This window comes from Cetorhinus maximus, chromosome 1 (genome assembly GCF_964194155.1).
Source record: "Cetorhinus maximus chromosome 1, sCetMax3.hap1.1, whole genome shotgun sequence".
NCBI lineage: Eukaryota > Metazoa > Chordata > Chondrichthyes > Lamniformes > Cetorhinidae > Cetorhinus > Cetorhinus maximus.
The window spans coordinates 58,810,245-58,836,956 of NC_135879.1; positions in this window are offsets into that span (position 1 = coordinate 58,810,245).

Sequence of the window (26,712 nt, forward strand, 5' to 3'; positions counted from 1 at the left end):
CCCACTCTCCCTCCTCCCCCTGCCTGCATAGGTAGTGCTCTGCGCTGCCGCTGGCGATCCATGTAGGGCGGGCCTTAATTGGCCCACCTATGTGAAATCGCGGTGCGGAGCCAATCACAGGCGGTGGTCGGCTCTCCAACTGCTCCCACCCGAGCCCGCCTGATGAGGGAAAAATTCTGGCCTAAGGATTCTTGGAAGATTACTAGCAGTGCATCTACTATCTCTGTAGCTACTTCCTTTAATATCCTAGGATGCAACTCATTGGGTCCAGGGGACTTATCGGCCTTTAGCCCCATTAGCTTCCCTAGTACTTTTTCTCTAGTGGTAGTTATTGTATCTATTTCCTCCCCCCTTCTTTTGCTCCTTGATTATTTAGTATTTTTGAAATGCTATTAGTATCTTCTACCATAGAGACTGAAGCAAAGTATTTATTCAACTCCTCTGCTATTTCCTGGTTCCCTATTATTATTTCCCCAGTCTCATTCTCTAAGGAGCCTATGTTCACTTTGCCTCTCCTTTTTATATACTTAAATAAGCTCTTACTGTTCGTTTTTATATTACTTGCTAGTTTACCCTCAAAGTTTATTTTCTCCCTCTTTATTATTTTCTTGGCCATCTTTTGTTGGTTTTTAAAACTTTCCCAATCCTCTGGCATACCACTAGTCTTTGCTACATTGTATGTTTTTTCTTTCGAGTTGATACTGTCCTTAACTTCCTTGGTTAACCATGGCTAGTTTATCCCCTTCCTTGCATCCTTTTTCCTCACTGGGATATATCTTTGTTGAGAGTCATGAACTATTTTCTGAAAAGCCTGCCATTGTTCATCAACCATCTTTTCTACTAAACTGCTTTCCCAGTCCACTCCAGCCAAATCTGCCCTCATTCCATTGCAATTACCAAGATCTAAGTTTAGCACAGTTGTTTCTGACCCAAGTTTCTCACTCTCAAACTGAATGCTAAATTCTACCATGTTATGGTCATGGTTTCCTCGGGGACTCTTTACTCTGAAATCATTTATTAAACCTGCCTCATTACACATTACCAGATCCAAAATAGCCTGATCCCTGGTTGGATCCACAACATATTGTTCCAGGAAACTGTTCCGAATACACTCTTTGAATTCTTGCTCATGTATACCTCTGCCAATTTGTTTTTCCCAATCTACATGAAGATTAAAGACACCCATGATTAATGTACTGCCTTTTTACATGCCTTCATTATCTCCTGATTTATTCTCTGTCCTACAGTATAGCTACTGTCTGGGGGCCTATAGTCTACTCCCACCAGTGTCTTCTTCCCCGTGTTATTTCTCACCTCCACCTATATGGATTCTACATCTTCCGATCCAAGATCCTTTTTTGCCATCATACTTATTCCATCTCGTACTAACAAAGCTACCCCACCACCCTTTCCTTCCTGCCTGCCCTTTCGAAAAATCACATACCCCTGAATATTTAATTCCCAGCTTTGATCTCCTTGTAACCACATCTCCATAATGGGTATAAGATCATACCCATCAACCTCTATTTGTGCCGTTAATTCATTTATTTTGTTCCGAATACTACGTGCATTTAAGTAAAGAGCCATTAATTTTGCCTTTTTACCATTTTTTCCCCCTTTGACCCTATTTGCTGCTGGTTTTTTTATGCTTGTACACTCTGTCCCTTCCTGTCACACTCTGGGTATCATTACCTAAATAGCTGCCCTGCAAGGCTGCCATATCCTTTTGCTTTGTAAGTCTATGTATTCCCTTTCCAGAACCCTGACATTGGCGCTGACCACTGCTGCCACTGCCTCCCAAGCCTGGTTGATGACACCTCTGCCCACCCTGCAGCCAGAGTGGGGGTAGAGGACATTCTGACAGGCCTCCACTGCATCCAAAAGGTGCTCGAGGGTCGTGTTGCTGAACCTGGGGCCGCAGTCTTGTTCAGGTTCAACGCCATCTTTTCCATGCAGCAGTGGTGGTCTGGAAGCACTGAGAGGTGTTCTTTAAATATGGTGCCCAGTGTGATGCAGCAGCGGGGTGATGGCAGGCGAATGAAAGCCTGCCCTCCATGGAAACGGTGTGTATCCCAGGAGTGCATAAATAATGTGGTGGGTTTGGGACAATACAGCGTGAAAACCCGCCATCATGGCTGGTGGGTAAAACGTTTTACCCGCCCTCTATGGCACTTAGTGCAAATCTGGGACGATTCCACCCTATATCTCTAGCTCTACTCTATCTCTATGCATATACATGACTTCCAAATAAGAGGCATGATATTAAATTTTGCAACTTTACAAAATTGGAAGTTTTGCAAGTGCGAGGCCAACTAAACAACTTCATTTAGACAATAAAAACTTAGGAGAGTGGACAGAGAGATGGCAAATGCAGTTTAATTTTGAGTGGCGTAAGATAATACATTTTGAGGAGAAATAAGAACTAGGATCATAGACTTAATTATAATGAAAGAGACCAAAGTGTTAGGAACTTAGAAACATTAGGAACAGGATTAGGCCATTCCGCCCTTTGGGCCTGCTCTGCCATTCATTTAGATCATTATTGAAATTCTCCATTCCTGGAAAGTGTAACTGAGCGAGATAAAATCATAAAAAAAGGCTAATAGCATTTTGGTTTTATGAAATAGGGGCATAGAATCAAGGAGTAAAGATCAACCAGCTAAACATTAAGTGCTAGGCTTGGCTCAGTGATAGCATTTTTGTCTCTAAGTCAGGACATTGTAGGTTCAAGTCCCACTCAAAGGACTTGAGTACATATTCTAGGCTGACGCCAAGATACCACATATGAGGTTTGATGAATTACTGGGAGCCTCAGCATCTAATGTTGTGTTTAGAACAATAATGAATAAAAGTGGAGATTTTTAAGAAGTATAACTTGATAGCAGTATCAATGGCTGGGGGCAAAAGTCAGTGATGTTGCCTTTATTCACTGGGTAGACTCTTTCTGAAGACATGTTTTGCTGTTTAGTAATTATACATAATTAGTACAAATTGAGGTAGTTTTTTGACTTGCTGCCTTGGTATGAAACTGGTGGTGTGGGTTGGCCACAAAAGTCTTTGGGGAATGAAGAAGGGCAAGTGGGTGAAGTGACAGTTGGCGACCATATCGGGGACAGTGATCACAATTCAGTTAGATTTAGCATTACCATGGAAAAGGACAGAGATAAGACAGGAGTGAAAGTCTTGAACTGGGGGAAGGCAAATTTTTCAGAAATGAGAAGGGACTTGGCTAAGGTGGACTGGACAGCACTGCTGGAGGATAGAGCAGTGGAAAACCAGTGGGAAGCACTAAAAAGTGAGATCCTAATTGTACAAAGTAGACATGTCCCCTACCAAAATAAGAGTGGTACTGCCAAATCTACACCCCCTTGGTTGTTTAGAGGAATACAGGGGAAGATCAAACAGAAAAAGAAAGCGTACAATATGCACAAAGAACTAAGCACTGCAGATAGCCTAGATGAATTTAGGAAGTGCAGGGACAAAGTAAAAAAGGAAATAAGGAAATCAAAGAGAGGGCATGAAAAAAGATTAGCAAGTAAAGTTAAAGATAACCCAAAGATGTTTTACCAATACATTAATGCTAAAAGGTTAGTTAAGGAAAAAGTGTGACCTATCAGAGATGAAGATGAAAACTCGTGTGTAGATGCAGAGGCTGTGGGAAGGGTTTTGAATGAATATTTTGTCTCCGTGTTTACAAAGGAAAGTAGGATGTAGATATAGTAGTCCAGGAGGAACACTACGAGATATTGGACAGGATGGTCATAAAGAGAGAGGAAGTGCTTGAAGGGTTGAAATCCTTGAAAGTTGATAAGTCACCAGGGCCAGATGGATTGTTTCCGAAGCTGCTCAAGGAAGTCAGGGAGGAGATGGCAGATGCTCTGAGGATGATTTTCCAATGTTCACTAGATACAGGGGAGGTACCGGAGAACTGGAGAAATGCAAACCTAGTTCCATTGTTTAAAAAGGGATCAAAGGAAATGCCAAACAATTATAGGCCAGTTAGCCTTACATCGGTGGTGAACAAATTAGTAGAATCAATCCTCAGAGATAGGATTAATTGTCATGTGAAAAGGCATGGACTAGTCAGGGATGGTCAGCATGGATTTGTTAAAGGAAGGTCTTGCTTCACAAATTTGATTGAATTCTTTGAGGAAGTGACAAGAAGGGTTGATGAAGATAGTGCAGTGGATGTTGTGTACATGGATCTTAGCAAGGCATTTGACAAGGTCCCACATGGCAGATTGGTCAGGAAAGTAAAAGCCATGGGATTCAGGGTAATGTGGCAAACTGGATAAAAAGTTGGCTTTGTAACAGGGAACAAAGGGTAATGGTCGATGGATGCCCTTGCGAATGGAAAGTTGTCTCAAGTGGTGTTCCACAGGGCTCGGTGTTGGGACCCTTGCTGTTTGTGTTATATGTTAACAATTTGGACGTGAACGTGGGGAGCAAGATTGGGAAATTTGCAGATGACACAAAGATTGGCCGAGTAGTAGATAGTGTAGAGGATAGCCATAATCTCCAAAATGATATAGATGGGTTGGTAGAGTGGGCGGTAAAGTGGCAGATGGGTTTTAACATAGAGAAGTGTGAAGTCATACATTTATGGAGGTCAAACAGTTACGGGGATTACACAATAAATGGGAATATACTAAGAGGGGTAGATGAAGTGAGAGATCTTGGCGTACAAGTATGCAGGTCCCTGAAGGCAGCAGTTCAAGTAGACAAGGTTGTAAAGAAGGCATATGGAATGTTCTCCTTCATTGGCAAAGGTATAGAATATAAAAGTAAGGATATAATGTTGGAATTGTATAAAACACTGGTGAGGTCACAACTGGAGTATTGTGTGCAGTTTGGTCACCACATTACAGGAAGCACGTAATAGCTCCGGAGAGAGTGCAGAGGAGGTTTACAAGAATGTTGCCAGGGTTAGAAAAGTGTTGCTACGAGGAGAGATTGGATAGGTTGGGGTTATTTTCCTTAGAACAAAGAAGGCTGAGAGGTGACTTGATTGAGGTGTACAAAATTATGAGGGGAATAGATAGAGTGGACAGGATAAAATTGTTTCTCTTGGTGGAGAATTCTAGAACCAGGGGACATAGATTCAAGATAAGTGGCAGAAGGTTTAGGGGGGACATGAGGAAGAACTTTTTTATGCAGAGGGTAGTGGGTGTCTGGAATTCGCTGCCCAAGTTGGTGGTAGAGGCAGAAACTCTAAACTCTTTTAAAAAGTACCTGGATCTGCACCTTAAGTGCTGTAAGCTGCAGGGCTATGGGCCGGGTGCAGGGAGGTCGGATTAGAAAGGGCACCTAGGTGTCCTCGGGCTGGCATGGACAAAATGGACCGAATGGCCTCCTTCTGAGCTGTAACTTTTCTATGGTTCTATTACACAAGCCACCTGATTTACATATCAGTGCAAATGAAACTTGAGCAATTTCCTTGAGGGACAGTTGATCTTCAATGCCAGTATTATGTTTGGACAGCATGATGGATATTTATACATTGTGCTTCTCAGCATGTGTTCTTCTTATAGTCTATGTACTTTCTCTGTAATTTCAGCAAACACCCTGTTTGAAGACATCACCACCATAAATTTTAGCTTTTGCCTCACAAAGATATGTCTTATGTGACTGTGGGGAAGATTGCTCAGCCATTCTCCTATAAAGCAGCTTCTCTGATTTGGTTGGAGCTAAAACCATTTCCAAGCAGAATGTGTTTACATGTGGTCACTGGAGAAAATTAATGACATTGATTAATTGCAGATAATCATAACAGTACTAAAGTCTAGTCTCATAGAGGATGTTGCTAAGCGGTACTGACACAAGGCTTATTAGTTTTTATATATGATTCTTTTGCAACATATATCAGTTCTTACATATAATCACTTTGTCACCATTTCAAAAAATCCTGTCAAATTCATGAAGTTTCCAAATGAGTTGAATGAAGTAGTAAAATGATGATTAATCATTGATTCTGCCTGAACCCAGGTTTTGCCATCGGCAAAAGTTAGTTGTGGGGTGCGAAAAGGTTAATTGCTTCACATAGAGTTTGATGTGTATTTCATCAGTCCTTATATCTGTAAGAAGAAATGAAACTAGGAATTATGGATCTAATGGACAATTTTTCAATGATTACTCGTTAGTGGTGGTCCTTCCTGACTCATGTTGATTAATTTTATTTTTACCCAATTACATCCAGAAAACCTCTAAGCGTATCTTTCAGCTCTGATTTTGAAATTTTTCCCTCAGAAAAACATGATGAATTGAAGTAAATATTCTCTTTTGAAGGGCATGTGTCGGGTAGAAAGTTGACTTCAGCTCCCAATTACAGTAAGGCCACCATGGACTTATGGTATAAGGGTCTTGACGCAACTGTACATCGAAGATATATTAAGGCAGACCTTATGAGTTTCTACAGTTAATGAGCTCATTTTAAAATATATTATAAAATATTAATAAAATCCTGTGAGTTTCTCTCAGGAGCCAGGACAATGGGCTGAATTTTCCCAGAATTGCACTAAGTGCAGTAGCGGGTGGGTAAAATGGAGTCCCACCTGCCGAGGAAAATGGTGGGTTTTCACACCGTACCTTCCTGAGCCCGCCTCATTATGTATTCACTTCCGGAAAACACACTGTTTCCATGGCGGGCAGGCTCTCATTCACCCACTTGCCCTCACCCTGCTGTTGCACCACGCCATCCACCATCTTTAAATGGCAGCCGCCAGCAAAGCACTCATCGCCACCAGCTCTCCACCACTGCCTGGGAGACATGGCCAGCAAACGCAAAAAGACTGCAGGCTCCCGCTTCAATGACGGGTCCCTTGAGCAACTGCTGGATGCCATGGAGGCCCGCTGGGATGTGCTCTGGCCGCAGGATGGGTACCAATGTCACCAACCCGGCTTGGGAGGCGGTGGTAGCGGTGGTCAGTGCAAACGGCCTGCAGAGGAGGACAGCCACCCAGTGCCACAAAAGGATGAATGATCTCCTCCGTTCCACCAGGGTAAGTCACTCTTTTCATCACTCCCAACTCACACACTCACAAACCCATCACACACCCACAGGGCCCTCACTCACTGCCAGTGCAAGGGCCATTCACTCTTTCACACACACTGCCATTGTCCTCATCCCATCCATGGGACCACACACCACCCACACAGGCCTACTTATCATCTGGCCCGGCAGGCGTCCTGATACACTCTCCCATCTCTATTCATGCAGGACAAACTGGCTCACAACAGAAGGGAAAGTTTGCAGACAGGTGGAGGGATGTTGGAATTCAAAGTTCTGACAGAATTCAGAAACAGAGCCATCCAGCTGCCCGGCGATGAACGGGACCAGTCCTGTGCTGACAATGAGGTCGGCACCGCTCTACCAAGTGAGGATCCAGCAGTGCAACATCCATCAGACAACCATGCCGTGAATGATGTGTCCTGTTTCACAGGCCACTGCCATGCACTAATTATCTCTCCTTGATTTCACAGGCACATCTGGGAAACAGCCAATGGAGTCCATGATCCAGGGCCTCCAGTCAAGCCCCGAAGAAACCTCTGACGAGGAATCTGAGGGCACCCACCCTGAAGTCCAGTCACAGGGCTCACCCACACCCTCCACCAGCGCAGAGCCATGAACCTCGATGGGACCTAGCTTTAGAGTAGCCTCGGGATCACAATCTGGTGAGCACATCGCACTTTCTGATCCACAGCAGGTGGGGGCAGTGACTTCCCAGGTCCCCGACTCGGAGGACTGCTGGAGGCCAGAACATTGCTGAGTCAGAGTCAGATGACGAGCCTCTGGACTCGATCATATCACACTTGCTGGAGCTGCAAAGGCGAGCTAGGGAACAACAGAAAGGGATGTCCGCTGCACTCCTCAGATTGCAAGACATGATGGGGGAGTCCATCCGTCTTCAGGCTGAAGTGATAGCGCCAGCATTGCAATGCACCGAGGTCAACACTGGCAGGAATGCGACCGCCATGGAGACCAGGACGTCCTGCTGCGCGGGCTGAACTCCATTGCTGATGCCATAGTTGGCCTTCAACAGCGTGTATGTGAGAGAAGTGCTGGGCAGCTCGATCTCACTCCAGTTACCCCTTCCGTTCACGGAGTTAGCTAGGGGCTCTCGGGCACCCATAGTGAGGAGGATCAACAGGTGCACGCTCCGGGGCCATCCACCCAGGTGACTCTGGCAGTGACCAGCCCATCTGACTCCCCTCTTCCTGTGACCTCTGCAGATCCAGCTTCACAGGCCGAGGAGGGTGCCACCGCCACACAGCAGGACCCTGAAAACGGGCCCGGGCCCTCCAAGTCTCGGCCCTCCAGAGGACGCCCACCAAAATCATCTCAGACTGGGCATCACAGTCAGCAGGCTGCCTCCATCTCTGCTGTAGATGTCCGGACAGCACCAAGATGTAGCAGCAGGATTAGGAAGTTAGGTAAAAGTAGTTGCACAGCCTGGCCTTGGGTGTTAATCACTTGTACATACTGCTCACTATTGTCAATAAACTCCTAAGAATGTCTCCCTGCCCATGGCTTCTTGTTCTGAAGAGCAGTATTCTTGTCACTCAGATGTGAAACCTTTCTGCACAAGATGAAAGGCAGGTGTCTCAGTCCAGGCCTCTTCCCTGTTCTCTGTGCGGCCTTCAGACCACAGTGATGGTCCAGCCTCACATTGCCTGGAAACATTACTGATGCCTGCACCTCAGGTGTGCTAGTCACTGCTGCCAAAATGTAGTGGACAGGCACCACAGAGTTCTCTCATACTCTTTGTGTGCTCTCAGCACCTTTAAGGTAGGGCTCACCCTCATCACCTCTGCATCTGCGACCAGTGATGCTGTGCACCAGCTCCTGAAGGGCTGAGGTGCTAAAGGCAGACACAGCATCAGATGCGTCTAAGGTTTCATAGTTGCATCTTTGAGATGGCCCTGATCATGGAGCATAAGTGAGCTACTCTCGGCCAGACGGGAGTCAGACATTCTCAGAGGCTATGTGAAGATCTATGGAGTGTCCTCACTCATGAAGTCATCATCCTCCTGCAATCGAGCGACTGTTAGGGCCTCCACTGCATCTCCATGACAGGAGCATTCTCACAAAGGGTATTGGCGCTGTGATAAGCCAGACTGGAGTCAAACGTTAACAACTGTGATGTGAGGATCTACGGGGACACCTCACTATATGTCGTCATCATCCTCCACAAATCTGGCAGCTATGAGGGCCTCCGAGTGTGCCTGCCTCATCTGGCCAGTGCGAGAGCCTCATCCCCGTTGTCGTCACCACCATGGACCACCTCACCCTCATCCCTGTCAGTATCCTCCTCATCGGAGGAGGCATGCAGCTCCTCCATCTCCTCCTCAGTCAGCTCCTCAGCCCGCTGCAGCACCAGGTTGTAAAGGGCGCAGCAGATGACGACGATGCATGACACCCCCTGCGGACTGTATTGCAGGGTTCCACCAGACCGGTCCAGGCACCGGAACTGCATCTTCAGCATCCTGATGGTCTGTTCCACCAAGTTGCAAGCTGCTGCATGAGTCTCATTATAGCATCACTCTGCTGCAGCCTGAGGCCACCGTATGGGTGTCATCAGCCACGGCCTCTGCAGGTAGCCCTTGTCCCCAAGGAGCCAACCCTGCAGCCTTAGTGGACCCTGGAAGACTGCAGGGATCGGCGAGCGACTCAGGATGTAGGCATCGTGCACAATCCCTGGAAACTGGGCGCACACCTGCAGGATGCGTTTCTGGTGGTCGCATACCAGCTGCACGTTCAGTGAGTGGAAGCCTTTGCGGTTGATGAAGTCCACTGACTGTAGCGATGGAGACCTGAGCGCCACATGAGTGCAGTCATTGGACCCTGCACCTGTGGGAATCCCGAGATCAGGGCGAATCCAATGGTCCTTGCATCCAGGCTGTCCCGGTCCCAGACGAAATGCACAAAGTTGTGTGCCATGGAGAAGATGGCATCTATGACCTCATGGATGCATTTGTGGGTGGCGGATTGTGAAATCCCACAGAGGTCACCTGTGGAGCTCTGAAAGGAACCACTGGCATAGAAATTGAGCACCGCAGTCACTTTCCCAGCCACTGGCAGTGGATGCTCTCCATGTCCCCTCGGCACCAAGTCCTGCTTACTGCAGATGTGAGCCAACAGCTCCCTAAACTTGCGCAGTTGTCGGCGACACTGGTTCTTAGTATCTGCAGGAATGGCAGGCAGCGTCTATAGACCCTGGGTGTTACTAGGCGCTGACCAGCCACGGCTCACTGTCACTCCTGGGCAGCGTGTGCAGTAGCCCCTGCTGTTCCTTCTTCATGAGGTTGCTGTTCCTGCCTTTGCGTGGCCAGCTGCCTCAATCGCTCTCTCCTCCGTCTTCTACGGTCTCTGTAGGCCATCAGGCATACAGCTAGGTCACCAGGATCCATGATGCTGATATGGTCCTCCTGCAGCATGAAAGAGAGAGAGAGAGAGACGTGGTTATCATGGCTGTACTTAGCACCTTTCCTGGCCCTGTGTGACTGCCCCTTAACACTTCCCGGGGATGCTGGTCACCTCTCGGATGGCCAGAGATAAGTGCGCTGCATGGCTGCCCTGTCAACCTGCTACATGAGGGACACTGCTCCAAACCAGGATGCTGAGATTGCAAGGGGCTATGAGTGCCTCCAGCAGTGACTGCTACATGGCCAGTGTTGGCGAGGAGATTGTACAACATGCACAGCCCAACTGCTCCGCGGTCCAATAAAGTGGTGGCGGACTCGAAGTCTGTGCCTGGGGGAGTGGGGTCTCAGGGCGGAGTGGGGTGTAAGCTATGGAGCGCTTGGTGGCCCTTTGGTGCCTCCATGATGCTTGCATGGGCGGGCAGGCTAGGAGCCTGACTCCAGTCATATCACTGTGGCTGCACCTGATCTGTCTTCGTTGCAGAGGCATGGTCAGTTTATACAGGTGTCCCTGATGCATGGCCACTTTCCTCACTTACCCTGCCCCCCACCTCGATTGCCTGTGCGCGGGATGCAGCACCAGGGCAGCACTTGACCACCCCCCGCCCCCCCAGCAGTTGCCCCCAGACCCCCTCCACCTCTCAGCATTCGCCTGCGGGGCCAGGCATCAGTTTCCCCTGCCCCCTGGTGCCCCTGAGGCCTGTAAACAACAAGCAAGCTGTGGAGAACACTGCTGCTCACTCACCTCAGTTCCCCCAGAGTGAACGTTGTCTGCGTGCTGTTGTGAAACACGTCGGCATGCTTTCCCGTCGACGTGGACGGACGATACAGCAGGGTTCCAAGAGCCTGGCGGGATGGCCTTTTAATGATATGCTAATGTATTACAATTAGCTCCCCGCTGACCGATGGTGGGAAACGTAGCCCACCGTTGGTGGGCTGAGCGGAAGATCGCGACCTGCCTTCACGCCGTCGTGAAGTGGGTCCTGCCATATTTTCCGCGCACGCCACCTCTCACGCCCACCGCCAGCAAGCTCAGAAAATTCCGCCCAATATCTTGATAAGAAAATTTGCTCAAATAGAAATTATTCCAGACACTGTTAGAATTTGGTTCACTAACTTTTAAAAGAATATGTGGTGCCCGTGTGGTACCCTCGCGGCACAAACATGCAAACTGCCCACATTGAAAGAATACAGAAGCATGCGCTGAGATTGATCATAGGTCTTCAGTTCCAGTCGTACTTTCATTTCACAAAGCATTAAACTCTACAAACAAGAAACTTAATATTTGAACTAATTTTCAAAATCCCTTATGCAACCTACCCAATTTCAGAACTGTTTACCACCATCATGCCCAGAGCAATCAAGACAACTAAATTCATCCCCATAATATGTAGGATGTAAAGGTACTGATGTAGCCCTATTCCTTACATGGTTCGGTTCCTCAATGAATTTCTTAAATGATGAAATCTATGAGCTGAAACTTCCGAGGAGTGGCAATCACCGTCCGATTGCCGTTCCACTCCTATTTACTTACCTTGCACTGGTGGTCCACATTTCTCACCTGGACTTCTGAACTGGGCCTCCTGAGAAATGTAGAACATTCTGGCTCTGGTGTCCTTCCTCCATGGTGCTGGATCGTTGGGAGAAATCAAGCCTTGCTCCCTTTTTACGGCACTAGCTGCCATATACTGGTAAGTTTAAATGTCCCAAAGCCACTTTGACAAGCAATGGAGAGAAGGTAAATGTGTAAGGTAAGTGGATGAGGGGGTTGGGTGGGCCGAGGGGGTGTGGATGGCGGTAGTCGCAGGTGGGTGGCTTTAGTCGGGGGTTGAGGGTAGCTGGTCTGTCGGGGGGGAAATGGGGGATAGTGGATAGTCGGGCTGGGGAAGTGAGGGTGCAGTCAGGGGGTGGTTGGGTGTGGTGGGGTAGAGGGGTGTGGGTGTAGTCGGAGGGTTGGGAGTAGGGGGTAGTCAGGTGGTAGTTGGGGGATGGTGGGGTAGTCGGGGTAGTCAGGGTTCAGGAGGATGGTCGGGGGGGCAGGGGGTAGACGGTGGGTTTAGGATGGTAGTCTGGTGATCGGTAGGGTAGTCGGGGGCGTCCAGTGGGGAGTCAGGGGGGTCAGTAGTATAGTTATCCAAGAGTCAAAACTGGTTTTAATCCTTTTAACATTTCCTGGGTAACTATTCTGCTAAGCGAGTCAGTACCATCTCAGTCTCTGACCTTAACTTAGAGTTTTGGATGGTTCTAGCCGCAGGTAATTGAACATTGGAAGTCCAAACTTCTGGGGCAATTCTCATGCAGTCCTTGCATGGGGACTTCCAAGGGGCCCCCCAGCACATCTTCCAGGGTACCTCCAAAGTCTGACCATCTGGAGACCAAAAGATCTGGGCCTGTATGTACTTCAGTGCTTATAATGTAGGAATGCTGTATTGGCTTGTGATTTTTATATAATTTTAATTCAATATTCCTTCTTTTAATATCCTATCCACCACTTCCCTGTTGTCTGCTGAATTTGTTTGTCTAATTTTGTTGTTACATGGCCGTTACATTTCCAATTACTTGGTCTAAATATGAATTTCATTAAATTTTTGATGTACGTTACACTGCAATTCAGGCTATGGGCTGCAAAGATGTTTATTGAATAAAATACATATTTGATTAAATAATGTTAAGGGTGAGGTGGCTGATCTGTTAGTTCAATAACTGTACACTTAAATTCCAACCATAAGGGTCTGCACTCCCAAGTTCTAGAGCTACTGTCATTCAAACCCATGCATCCTAAATTAGTGACTCTTACTTGGTCTTAGCTAAATGAAATACTGTCAGGATCCATTAAAAAGTAGCAGCATAATGATGGTAATAAAACCCTGTCCTTGTTGTGAAAGGCAAGCGTTTCCCTATCAAAATGACACATATTCTTGTATCATTCTCTCCCATTTTACTTTTTATGTTCTTCATTAGAGATAGTCACACTGCTGCTTTGTTAAAAAGAGCAAAAAAAAATTCCTCCTTTGTATTGTTACATAATGTTGCTAAATTCCCAAATCATTTTCTTGACAGAAGATATAGATAATAAATAAAATTGAAATTTACATTAAGTCCTGCTTCAATCTCTTGATAGGATGAAAACCTTTATGTTGAGCTGGTCACAGCCAAGCATGTTCTGTGACAATTCCCAGCCACAACAACATGTCTCATTACTGCACCATGCAGCGATATAACACTGCTTGGATGGAATGCCAGATGCTCGCAACAGAAATAATAAATAAATAATCTATGGAATTAAAAATTAGCACCTGGCAAAGCTTGTGTACGGCAATCATTATAACATGGGAAGGTCTTCATAGAATTGGGAGATTTGGGCACAGTATATGCTGATGGTGTCAAAAACTTCATTCATTAAAAAGTGAACAGTCAAAAGCACTATCTAAAAAATAAATCAGTAGTTTTGCTATCTCTATTCTCTATAAAAGTTTTCTATTATTTAAAAGCAGCCAATTAAACTCCTGATTTTTTTTCAAATTCCTTTGAACAGCCCACATTGGTTTCCTACTTATCCCACTATACACCATTAAAAATAACTATCATATCATAATGACAAAATAAAAATGTAATTAGCACTGGAAAAAGATATCATTAAATGTACCATTCCATGTCACAAAGACAACGAATCATTTTCTCCTGTCTCCTGTTCTCTCTTGGCTTGCAAACCTCAGGTTTGCTTTCAGCTCTCTTTGCAAAGTATTTATTCATCTGGATCTCATGTCCCAGTATATTTTGAGCCTTTGCACGTGTACATGTCATTTCTGGGACTATTGTAGCCTATTTGATAAAAGATTGATTGCAATGATTAGTCAACAACTCCAGTGTCATGCAATTGCCAGGATGGGAGAAGGCAAACTAGAGAGACCTTGGTTTTTTTTCTTATTTAGCAATTCCTTTACATAAGATACTGAACAAAACATTTCCATGTTTCTGCAACATGATCCTCCCTCAGTGCTCTTTTCCGAGCTGAGTCTCTGAGATATTTATCTCAAGGTCACACCTGAGTACTTGCTATCTTTACTTTTCACTAGTCCACTGAATAAAATGGCAACATTTCCACATAGGTGTGACCAACCATAAATAAGGATTAAGTTCCAAGCAGAATAAAACCCAACAAGTAATTCAAGAGGAGGCCCTACCAATATTTTCACCATTCACTGGCCTAGATTTTTTGAATGGCGGAGTCTCGTTTCCTGCCATCTGAAGAGTCTGTGGGGAACACATTCTTGCCAATTCTGAGTGGACCTCAGCCATTTCACATTCGAATGAGTATTAAGTGGCTGCAAGCAAGACTTCCGCCCCTCATTTGGGAGGAAATCCCGCATTAGAGAGCTGCCGGCCAACCTGATTGGCTGGCAGCTCTCCAGCCCCTGCAGCAACAAAAGCTGCAGTGAATGGAAAAGGAAATGCAGGAGGACGCCTGAAACTAAGTCCGGGCACCGGAGGCCCAGATAAATTTAAGGGGTCCCAGTTTGGGCAGGGTAGGGAAGGCCTGGGGGACACTGAAGGGGGCGATCAGGGTCTTGGGGGAGAGGCCAGGGGGTGGGAGAGAGGTCCAGAGGCCACCGGACCATATGGGGGTGGCACCTGACTTCAGAAGGGGGCTTCTGATGGAGGCGCCCCCCCCCCACTTCCCACCCAGGATCTAACTCTGTTGATTTTCGGGCTTCCCCCACACAACTTCAATCCTCCCACCAGCCTAAAAATTGAGGCTGGGCAGGAAACAGCCCTTAAATGGGCAATTATTGGCCACTTAAGGTCCTCAACTGGGGGCAAGAATGGACTTCTCATCTGAAGCCTTGCCCACCCCAGCATAAAATCACTGCGCGGTTGGGGCGGGCGGTAACCCGGAGGGAATCCCGTCCCTTCAGTTTCATGCTCCCCTGTACCCCATCTAAAAACCTGCCGGTAGGGGAGTGTAAAATTCTGGCCACTACGTTGTTCACACTATTTTACAATTAACTAAGTTATTGCTTGAATCCTATAATTCCATAGGTTACTTATAAACTAATTTAAATTAGTTAAGAACTAATTAATTTAAAAACTAATTTACTAAACTAAACTTTAGGGAGAGATGGTTGCATAATAGTAGTCCAGTGGTAATGTCACTGGACTAGTAATCCAGGGCCCAGGCTAAATGCTCTGGGTACATGGGTTCAAAACCCATCATGTCAACTGGTGGAATTTAAATTCAATTAATAAATCTGGAATTGAAAGCTAGTCTCAGTAATGGTGAAATACCAACTATTATCAATTGTTGTAAAAACCCATCTGGTTCACTAATATCCTTTAGGGAAGTAAATCTGCCATCCTTATCTTTACCCAGTCCGGTTGTCATATAGTTCCAGACCCACAGCAATGTGGTTGACTCTTATCTGTCCTTTGAAACGGTGAATCAAGCCACTGAGTTCAAGGGCAGTGAGGGATGGGCAATTAATGCTGGCCTAGCCAGTGATGCTCAGATCCCATGAAAGAATAAAGGAAAAATAATTAACGAGGGGGAAAGTTTGTTAAACCACAGGTCCCACTAACAACGGATCATATCAAAGCTCTGCTGTCCTGCTATATCCAGTCATGAATGGCGGTAGACAATTGAACAACTAACCAGAGGAGGCAGCTCCACAATCATCCCCATCCTCAATGAAAGCGGAGCCCAGCATGTCAGTGCAAAGCACATGGCTGATGTATTTCCAACCATCTTTGGCCAGATGGGCCGAATGAATAATCCACCTTGAACTCCTTGTGAGATCCTCAACATCATAGATTCCAGTCTTCAGCCAATACAATTCACTCTACATAGTATCAAGAAATGGCTATGGGCCCTGACAACATTCCAGCAGCAGTACTGAAGATTTGCACTCCAGAGCTAGCTACAACAGTGGCATTTACCCGACAATGTGGAATATTTCCCATATGTGCACAGAAAGCAGGACAAATTCAATCTGGCCAATTACCTCCTCATCAGTCTATTCTCAATCATCAGCAAAGTGATGGAAGGTGTTGTCAACAATGCTATTGAGCGACATATACATGGCAATAACCTGCTCACTGACGCTAAGTTTTGATTCCACCAGGGCCACCCAGCTCCTGACCTCATTATAACCTTGGCCCAATAATGGACAAAAGATCTGAACTTAAGAGATGAGGTAAGAATGACTGCCCTTCATATCAAAGGTACATTTGACTGAGTGTGGCAATAAGGAGCCCAAGCGAAACTGACGTCACTAGGAATTGGCAGGGGTTGGGGGGGGAACTCTCCATTGGTTGGAGTCATAGCTGGCACAAAGGCAGATGGCTGTGGTTGTTGGAAGCCAATCTTCTCAGCCCTATAACATTATTGCAGGAGTTCCTCAGAGTCATGTCCTAGGCCCAGCCATCTTCAGCTGCTTCATCAATGACCTTCCCTCCACATGAGGTCAAAAGTGGGGATGTTTGTTAATGATCCAGTGTTCAGTACCATTATACTCCTCAGATATTGGAGCAGTCTATGTCCATATGCAGCGAGCTCTGGACAACATTCAGGCTTGGGCTGATAAGTGGCAAGTAACATTTGCACCACACAAGTGCCAGGCAGTAACCATCTCCATCAAGAGAGCAGCTCACCTTGACATTCAATGCCATTACTATCATTGAATCCCCCACCATCAAACTCCTGAGGGTTACCATTGACTAGAAAGTTAACTGGACCAGACATATAAATACTGTGACTACAAGAGCATGTCAAAGGCTGGGAATTCTGAAGTGAGTAACTCACCTCCTGACTCTCCAAAACCTGTCCACCATCTACAAAGTGCAAGTCAGAAGTATAATGGATACTTTCCACATGCTTGACTCAAGGTAGCTCCAACAACATTCAAGAAGCTATACTTCATCCAGGACAAAATAGCCCACTTGATCAGGGCCCCATCCCTACCTTCCACCACCAGCACACAGTAGCATGACAAGGGGGCCTATAACTGCAGGGAGCAGTAAAGAAGTGTTGGGGAACAATCACACCTGGATTTACTGGACAAGATGATGCTATGCATCATGGGGCCCACTGTTACTGAGGCCATTGCATCCAGCATTTCCAAGAATGTTTAGAACAGGCTTGCCAACATATGGCCCACAGGCCAGATGCGACCTGTGAAGGTAAGTTTGAATGGAAGATTCTGCACGGAGCTGCTCCGTCAATCACAGGTTGTTTCTCTCCCGTGTTTGCTGCCAGGCTCACTAGTGAGCCTATCAGCAGCAAATGTGGGAGAGAAACAATCTATGATTGGAGGAGCAGTGAACACCAGTGGCAGTGAGTTTGGGGCCCGGAGAGCCAAGGACTGGGAAGTCAAAGTGCTGGGGAGCAGGGTCCAGATGCCCAGAGCAGGGACTAGGTGGGCTGTAGTGGAACGGGAGACAGTGGCAGCAGGGCCCACTGACGTCTGAGTAAGTGAGTGACTGGAGACTGTATGAGTGTGAGGGGGGAGAGAGAGTGACGGGGGAGACAGTGTGAATGTGAAGGGGAGAGAGTATGAGTGTGAGGATGGGAGACAGTGTGAGGTGGGGTGAGAGTGCGAGCGGGGTGAGAGTGTATGGGGGTGAGAGTGTGAGGAGGAGGGAATGTTGGGGGGGAAGGGTGTGAGGAGCGGGAGAGTGTGAATGTGAGGGTGAGAGAGTTGAGTCTGAGAGGTAGAGAGTGTGAGGGGGGTGACCGTGTGAGGGAGGGTGATAGTGCAGGGGGATGAGTGTGAGGGGGTAAGAGTATGGGGAGGTGTGAGACGGAGAGTGTGATGGAGAGTGTGTGAGGGGGGTGAGAGTGTGGGGGCGTGAGACTGTGAGGGAAGGTGAGACTGCGAGGGGGGTGAGAGTGTGAGGGGTGAGAGAGGCCGGTTAGTCTAAAATCAGTTGTTGGGAAAATGCTGGAATCTATTATTAAGTAAGTCTTAATAATTCACTTAGAAAGGCATAGTATGATTAGAACAAGTAAACATGGTTTAACTAAAGGGAAAACCTGTTTGACAAATTTATTAGAGTTTTTTGAGGATGTAAGTAGGAGGGTAGATAAAGAGGAACAGTAGATATAGTATACCTGGATTTCAAAAAGACATTTGATAAGATGCTACACATAAGGTTAATAGGCAAGGAAAGGGCTCATGGAGTTGGGGGTAATATACTAGCATGGATAGATTATTGGTTAATGGATAGAAAGCAGAGAGTGGGCATAAACGGGGTTTTTTCAAGTTGGCAGGCAGTGAATGGTGGAGTGCCGCAAGGAACAGTGCTGGGGCCTCAGTTATTTACAATCTATATTAATGACTTAGATGAAGAGATAGAGAGTAATGTATCAAAGATTGATGATGATACAAAACTAAGTGGAAAGATAAGTTGTGGGGAAGACACAGAGATATGCTAATGTATTAAAATGAGGTTCCCGACATGCGATGGCGTAGAACGTGGCCCACCATTGGTGGGCTGAGCGGACAATCACAAACTGATTTCACGCTGTTGTGAAACCAATCATGCCATATTATCCGATCATGCCACCAAACATGCCCAATGCTGGCAGGCGTGGAAAATCTTGGCCTATATCTTTTTGCAGCCTCTTTGTGTCATCCTCACAGCTTCCATTCCCATCCAATTTTGTATCATTAGCAAACTTACATACATTACTCTTGGCATTTTCATCGAAGTCAGTAATAGAGATTGTAGATAGTTGAGACCCAGCACTGATCCTTGTGGCACTCCACGAGTCACAGCCTGACAACTTGAATATGCCCCATTTATCTCTACTCTATGCTTTATGCCCTTAACAAATCCTCTATACATGCTAACATATTACACACAACTCCTTGAGCTCTTATCTTGCATGTTAACCTTTCCTGTAGCATCTTATCAAATACCTTTTGGAAATCCAAGTATACTACATCTACTGTTTTCCTTCATCTACCCGATTAGTTACATCCTCAAAAAGCTCCAATAAATTTATCAAACACAATTTCCCTTTCACAAAACCATGTTGACTTTGTCTGATCATACTATTATTTTCAATGTACATTGTTAAGACTTCCTTAATAACATACTCCATCACTTTCCTGATGACTGATGTCAGGCTAGCTGGCCTGTGGTTTCCTATTTTCTCTCTCCCTTCTTTCTTGAATAGTGGTATAACATTTGCCAAGTTCCAATCTGCTGGGTAAGTTCCAAATTCAAGGGAATTTTCCAATTGGATAATCATGCTGGTGACAATGCTGCTAGCAGTTAGCACTCACAGTGTTCCAATACAAATGAGTAGAAGGGATTGTAATACATCAAGAAGGAACATTTCCAATGTTTTTCTCTCCTGTACAACAGACAATACGAGACAAGATTGTATGCATCGACTCAAGAAGTAAAGAAACTGGGAACAGAAACTGGCCAATGTCAAAAAACTGGTGTACAATTGGTTTTTTTTTTGAGGATGCAGACTACAAAACATTATCATAATGAAACATGGCGTGGGGGTAACAAACTCTCAGGCACCTTACAGAGAGACCATTTCCACTTAAACAGCTGTCAGACCATCAGAATCTTTTGGCTGATTTCTTCAACCGCATCAATTTATTACGTGAAAGGTAGTCCAGCTGGAAATTGCAGACATAACCAGAAATCTGAGTGGTGAAAACTGAGTTTTTTGTGAATATAAAGAACACATAGTTTAACAGCCTTTGTTTCAACAGGGGTTTGTGTCTTATCTCAACCGTCTACAACATGCCTCTACGTGTTTCTTTCTTACTGAGAACACAATATAATTCAGCCTTTTTTCTAAACTTGGTGGCTGCTGGAAAATGTTAGGAAATGGTTACAAATCTGTAACCCGGACATTAAAAGAGAACAATGTCCATCCACTTCTAGGGTAGTCTTAGGCCCATCTGTGCAGAGTATAAATGTAAATCTCTGTCAAGGGGAAATCTCCCTACAGTTATAAGACACCACTGCAAGATGATGCTGGATTCAAAGAACCTGGCTTTTGGCCAGACAGCCTTATTCCCAGCTGCATGATTTTCTCAGAGCTCAAGTTGAATGGAATTGAGCCAACCCTTCTGATCCTTTTTTTCCAAAGCAATTTATGTCAGCCAGTAAATAATTACTCTCTTGTTCAAGGTTATTTCATTAAGGGTTTTGAGTGATCCTGAATACATTGTGAGAAACATGGCTTACAAACTTTTTAATTAAATATGCAAGTAGAACAGCAAGGAAAGTTGCCAAAAAATGTTCAAGTCTATCTTAATTTACTGCTACAACCTCAGCTCAAGCCACAAGAACTCATCAGAATTTGACTGAGTTCTATTATTTTTTGTGTGTAGGATGCCTGGTTCAATGAGGAGTGCAGGAGGGCATGCCAGGAGCAGCATCAGGCATACCAAAAAATGAGGCACCAACCCGGTGAAGCTACAACACAGGACTACATGCAGGCCAACCAATAGACAGTGCTAAGGAATCCCACAACCAATAAATCTCTGCAATCCTGCCACATCCAGTTGTGAATGGTGGCGGACAATTAAACAACCAACCAGTTGCTACTCATGCTACTACATTTCACAAGCATGACCCTGAGTTTCCTGTCATTGTCATTTCAATCCTTCGCCTTGCCCCCACTCTTACCTTTCTCTCCTTGCCCTGCTACAGTATTCCAATGAAGTCCTATGCAAGCTTGAGGAATGGCAGCTCATCTTTCAACTCAGCATTCTACAGCCTTCTGGACTCAGTGCTGAGTAGCACAATTTTAGATCATGACCTCTGCCTCCATTTTGTTTCTCTTTTTTTTGCTGGTTCTGTTTTTTCTTGAGTCTTTCTTTAGTCCCTTACTATGCATTCAGAGAGCTGCTATCTAGCCATTCACACCTCCTCGAGACACATCTATTTTTTTATGCATTACCCACTCCCTTTGGCTTTTGCACCATGAAACGTTTGTCATTTAATCTCTCCTCCCCTCCACTCTATCACAGATCTTCCCTTTTGTTCTTCCTCACCCTTCTTTCACTTTCTCAAAACTATTACATTTACATCTTCCCTCAGTACTGATGATGGTCATCAATCTAAAACGTTAAGTCTGTTTCTCTCCACAGATGTTTCTGACCTGTTGAGTGTTTCCAGCATTTTCTGTTTTTACTTATTATAAAAGCAACCAGAAACATTGTGCAGCAGACCATTAGCTTTCTCAAGCAATGGTTCCCCTGCCTGGACTGCTTGGCAAGTTGTGTGAAGGTCGGCAGGCAGTGGGATCACCTACAATACTCGCCGGAGAGTGTCTCCAAGTTTGTGCTGGTCTGCTGTGCCTTCTACAACTTGGCTATCATGAGGGTGCAGGCCTTGCCACCAAGCATCTGCAGGCTAGTTTGGCTGGAGGAAGGAGACGAGGAGAAAAGGGAGGATGCAGCCAGGACCCCTTCACTCCAAATGGGCTGAGAACACCTGCTTCCCCTGAGGAGAACCTTCGTTTACTATCATAGCCCCACCATTTCCCACCTTACTATCCATATCGGCACCCCATCACAGCACCCGCTTGGCCAAGATCTTGCATTAAAAGCTATCACCGACGACCTTTGCATAACATGTTTATCCAAAAACACATCCACTTATACAAACAGCAATGAATTATGCACGCTTGTGCATTCCCTTAGTGCCTGTCTTGCAGATGTATTGCCTGTCCTCGTACTACCTCAGTGACAGCCTATGGCTAGTGAAAGACTGCTGACTTTCAGTGGGGGAGAGTGCAGCTAGCTTTTCAGGATGCCCTTGAGCTGCCCCGGGCATAGGCAATAATGATAGCATGAATGCCATCGTCCTGAGAGAACAGCAGGTTTGTGCGCCAAAGAGCCACTACACTCCCCCAGAGGAGCACCTCAGCAATCCTAGTAATCTGTTGGCAGACAGATTACTGGACTGCTAGGAGTGCCTGCATGTTCCTTTGAGCACTGAGATCTGCAGCCATGATGGCAGCAGTCTGAGCCTTCATGACAATAAGTGGATCTCATGACTTCCATCTGAACTTATACTGCAGCACTGAGATGCTGAGTGGCTTCTGCCTGTGCTGCAATGGAAGTTATGACAGCACCCACCAGATGCAGCATCACACATGGGTCTGCAAGTGCTGTCATGGAGCTGGCCACAATTTCCACATTAGAAAGGATAGGCTCCAAAATATGCCCTCTGCCATGCTGGAGACAGACTCCTTCATGTTCCTTGACAGTGGCAGCATGCAGTCTGGCAAACCTGCCAAAACATTAAGCATCTCGGTGTGCATCCTCATCAGTTTTCTCTGTATGCCACCCCATTCACACTTTCATCTGAGTCCCCTATAACAGATCTCATCTGTGACCTAGTGAGCTGACATACGAGCTATCCTTCCCCCATGTCCTGGCTGTGGCCCACTTGTGCCTGGTGACTCACCACAGTATGATCCTGACCCTATACTACCCTCTGAAGTTCTCAGAGTTCCAGTATCTGAGCTGCTGGCTATGAGCATCAACACAAGTGATAGTGCTTCTGTATCAGTGCTGTGCTGTTGCTCTTTTACTTACTCCTGGGTGTGCTGTGGCTGGGCAGGTGGCAGGTCTTGGGTATCTGAAAGCAGAAAATCCAAAGGGGAAGGTGGGGTTGGTGGAAAGCCCAAGACCCATGGACACTACCAGCAGCTTGCACTTCATGCCAGATAGCAGGATGAGTGTGAGGTGGAAGTTAAGAAGGGGCATAAGGTAGATAGATACCTTCATACTCGCAATGTTGTGTTGCAGTTGGGACCCATGCTACGAAATCTTCCATTGGCTCAGGGGATGCCTGTCTCCAGCTTCTATTCTGTTCTGATCTATCACATGCTACCTTCTCCTGCAAGAGAGAGGGAAGAATGCCAGTGGTTGTACTGCACTGTATTTGAGTGATATGCCTGCCATAGGTGGAGGTTTTTGGAGGTGGCAAGAGGCGGGTGTGAGGTTGTCATCATTGGTGTGTGTGTGAGGGCAAGGAAGAGTATATGAATGTTAGGCTTGTCCTGAGTACTAGGGACTCCTGATAGGTGAGTGATTGGGGTTTGGTGCATTGGGCATCGTCAGAGGTTGGTGGTGAGTAGGAGATGTCATGAGAAGAAGCATTCACTGACATTGACCAACCTGTGTGAGGTCCTTGATCTTATTCCAGCACGGCTGCCAGGTCCTCAGTAAAAAAGGCCCTGTGTTTACCTTCTTGGCCACCTGCTCCCATTTCCTTTGGCTGGCATCCCTTGTTGGACTCATGGCTCCCCACAGAAACAAAGGCTCTCTACTCCTGTTGACTCCCATGACTAAGGTCACCAGCACCACATCTGTGAATCTGGGAATCCATTTTCTGCACTGGTGCTCTATTTGCTTTGTTTCCAATTGCAATCTATGCAGCACTGGAAGTCAGCAGCAGCTTCATAACTGTCAGTGCAGCTCCACTTTAAGAGAGAGAAACAGAGTTAACGTTTCGAGTCCAACTGACCCTTCTTACTCTGAAGAAGCGTCATACAAGGGCCTGAATTTTACCCTTGGCGGGAGTGCGTGATTGGCAGGCCCCTGACTGCAATCAGCCCATGGTTTCACACCGGCTGGCCAATTAAGGCCCACCCAGCGTGAAACGCGTCTTCCCAATGGTTGGGAAGGGCCGGGGGTGGTGGGGGGTGGGGCCTGTCGGGCGTCGGGTCTAATGGTGACCCGACGAGCGGTTTAAAAATGGCAAAGGCAGCTCCTTGAAGGCTGCCAGGGAAGAACCATATATCCTGCAGTATGGCGACTGAAGCTATGGCCTCAACAGTGACCGGAGATGCAAGGCAGGAGGGCAGGTTGGGTGGGCACTTGGCTCCCCCCCGCCCGGTTTCCGGATGAGTGCCTCGCAGTGCTCTTGGAGGATGTGGCTGCCAAGAGGGACACCACACCTGGCATAAAATGTATGGGAGGAGGTGGCAGCCGAGGTCAGCAGCCACGACATTGTGAGCCACACACGGGTGCAGTGCCGCAAAAGATTCAATGACCTGCTGTGCTTGGCGAGGGTGAGTACCGTGTTGGCATGGATCACTGTGGAGAAGTGTTAAGGTCTGGCTGTCCCCCCATTGAGTTCATAGGTGTTAGAGTCTGAGTGCCAATTGTCAATGATGCCAGAGCTGGCCAAGGGGGTGAGCCCTGGCTGCTTAGACTGAGTGCCTTGTGGCTCAAGGGCCATGATTCAGTTGTGCTTTGCAAGGTGTTCCTCGGGTGGGGTTGGCCAGGCTGCATTGGTTCTGCAGGTAGAGAGTGGACTAATCAATGGTCCTTTAGCCTTTCAGAAGGCGAGCCATAACCACTTTGAGAAGTCAAGGACATGCAGAGGCCCCCCCAAACCTCCTAATATTGACCAGGACGCCTTGGAGCTGGAGAGCTGCCTCGCACCTCATTCAGCCAGTTGTGGAGAGGCTCGGGTGCCAGACGAAGGTAAGAGTGCAGTGCACAGAGGTGAGAGTTTCAGATTGTGCAAACATCCTTGTGTAGTCTCTTAATTGATGGGAGCCTCAAAACTGGAGCCTCCATTGATCATTGAAAGACGATGGCACCATAATGCAGATCTCCATAAGGGTATGCATGCCATGGTCTGATGTGGAGGAGTCCATGCAGAGCACAAGCACTGCATTGACCTTCATGGCAGAGCACACTGCCTCCTCCATTGAGAGAGTGGCAACTCTCACGGAGGGGCAGCTCCAGGGACAGAATCAGGTGTTCCTGGGGCTGCGCTCAGACCTGCAAGCCCTCACACAGGCAATGACCTCAGGTGGTCAGTGCCAGTGTGGGAGATGGATAAGGCTCCCAGTATCCCAGCTAGGTGCCCGTCCGTCAATGGAGAGTAGGGAGGTCCAAAGCGACCTCACGTTGACGCACGAGCTGCTTGTCGTCTTTGTGGGCTCCTCTCAGGGCGCTCTGGATGACAGCAGCAGCTCCTCTGCCCATCTGCCAGTGACCATGACATCTGATGAGGCTGTGATGACAGGAGAGATGCCATTCGTGGCCCTGGCTGCTCCCTCCCAGGCAGGGCCAGCACAGGCTCCACTGGTCAGAGGACAACCGCCAAGGTCATCACGACCAACAACAGCAGGCTGCCTCCAATGCCACTACCAGCAACAGTGGGGGGGGGGGGGGGGGGCACCAGGACGCAGCACTCATAAACGTAAGTGTAAGGCACCATGAACACAAGAGGGACTGGTCACGGGTGATCTTCTGTTATGTAATGTTTTGTTTAAATGTTTACTGGTGTGGAAATGAACACCAGAGATGGTAATATTAATTTGCTTTGAGCGTGAAAATTATATAAATTTTGCTTTTGTCGTAATGGTCTGAGTATGTGTCACCTTTTTTTTGGTGCAGGGTATGCCAGTATGTAATGTTGGACATGAGTGGCTCTAAACTTTATTGCACAGGCACTGAGTGAACTTTGGGTTCAAGTGAAAGGGTCATTTCAGACATCCTGGATCGAGGTGGCTGCCCTGGCATGAGGTGGAAGCAGATCTTTGGTAGCCTAGCTGAAGAAGCGTTGGATCAAGGCATTCCTGGTGTCCCTGATTCCCTGAAGGATACAGAGATCTACTTCCATGCCCTCAGCATTCTCCTCACCGAGCTCCTCTTCTGACTCACTACTGGAATAATCCTCTGTGGCCTGTGGAGCTGTCTCAAGATCATCTTCATCCAGTGGGTTCCCCCCCTTGCCAGCGCCAGATTGTGGAGAGCACAACATGAAACCACTATCAGTGACAGCCACTCTGGGGGGTATCGTTGTGCTCCTCCTGAACGGGCCAGGCATCGGAAGCGCATCTTCAGAAGACCTATGGTCCTTCCTACCACTGCCCTTGTGGAGGCATGACTCCTATTATAATGCTGCTCTGGCCCTGTTCTTGGGTGGCGGAGAGGTGTCATAAGCCACCTTTTCAACAGATAGCCCTTGTCAACCAGCAGCCATCCATCCAGTAGGGCTGGAGCACTGAATAGCAATGGCACCTGGGAGTGTCTCAGGATGTAAGTGTATGGGTGCTGCCAGGGTCCCTTGTGCAGACTTGCAGAATCTGCGTCTTGTGGTCACAAACTACCTGGATGTTCATCGAGTGGAAGTCCTTCCTGTTGATGAAGGCAGCCGGCTGACCCACTGGTACCTTGAGCGCCACATGTGTGCAGTCGATTGCACCCTGGATGTGGGGGAACCCAGCAATCACTGCAAACCCTCTGGCTTGCTCAGCCTGGCTGGCTTCGTCCGTACGGAAATGAA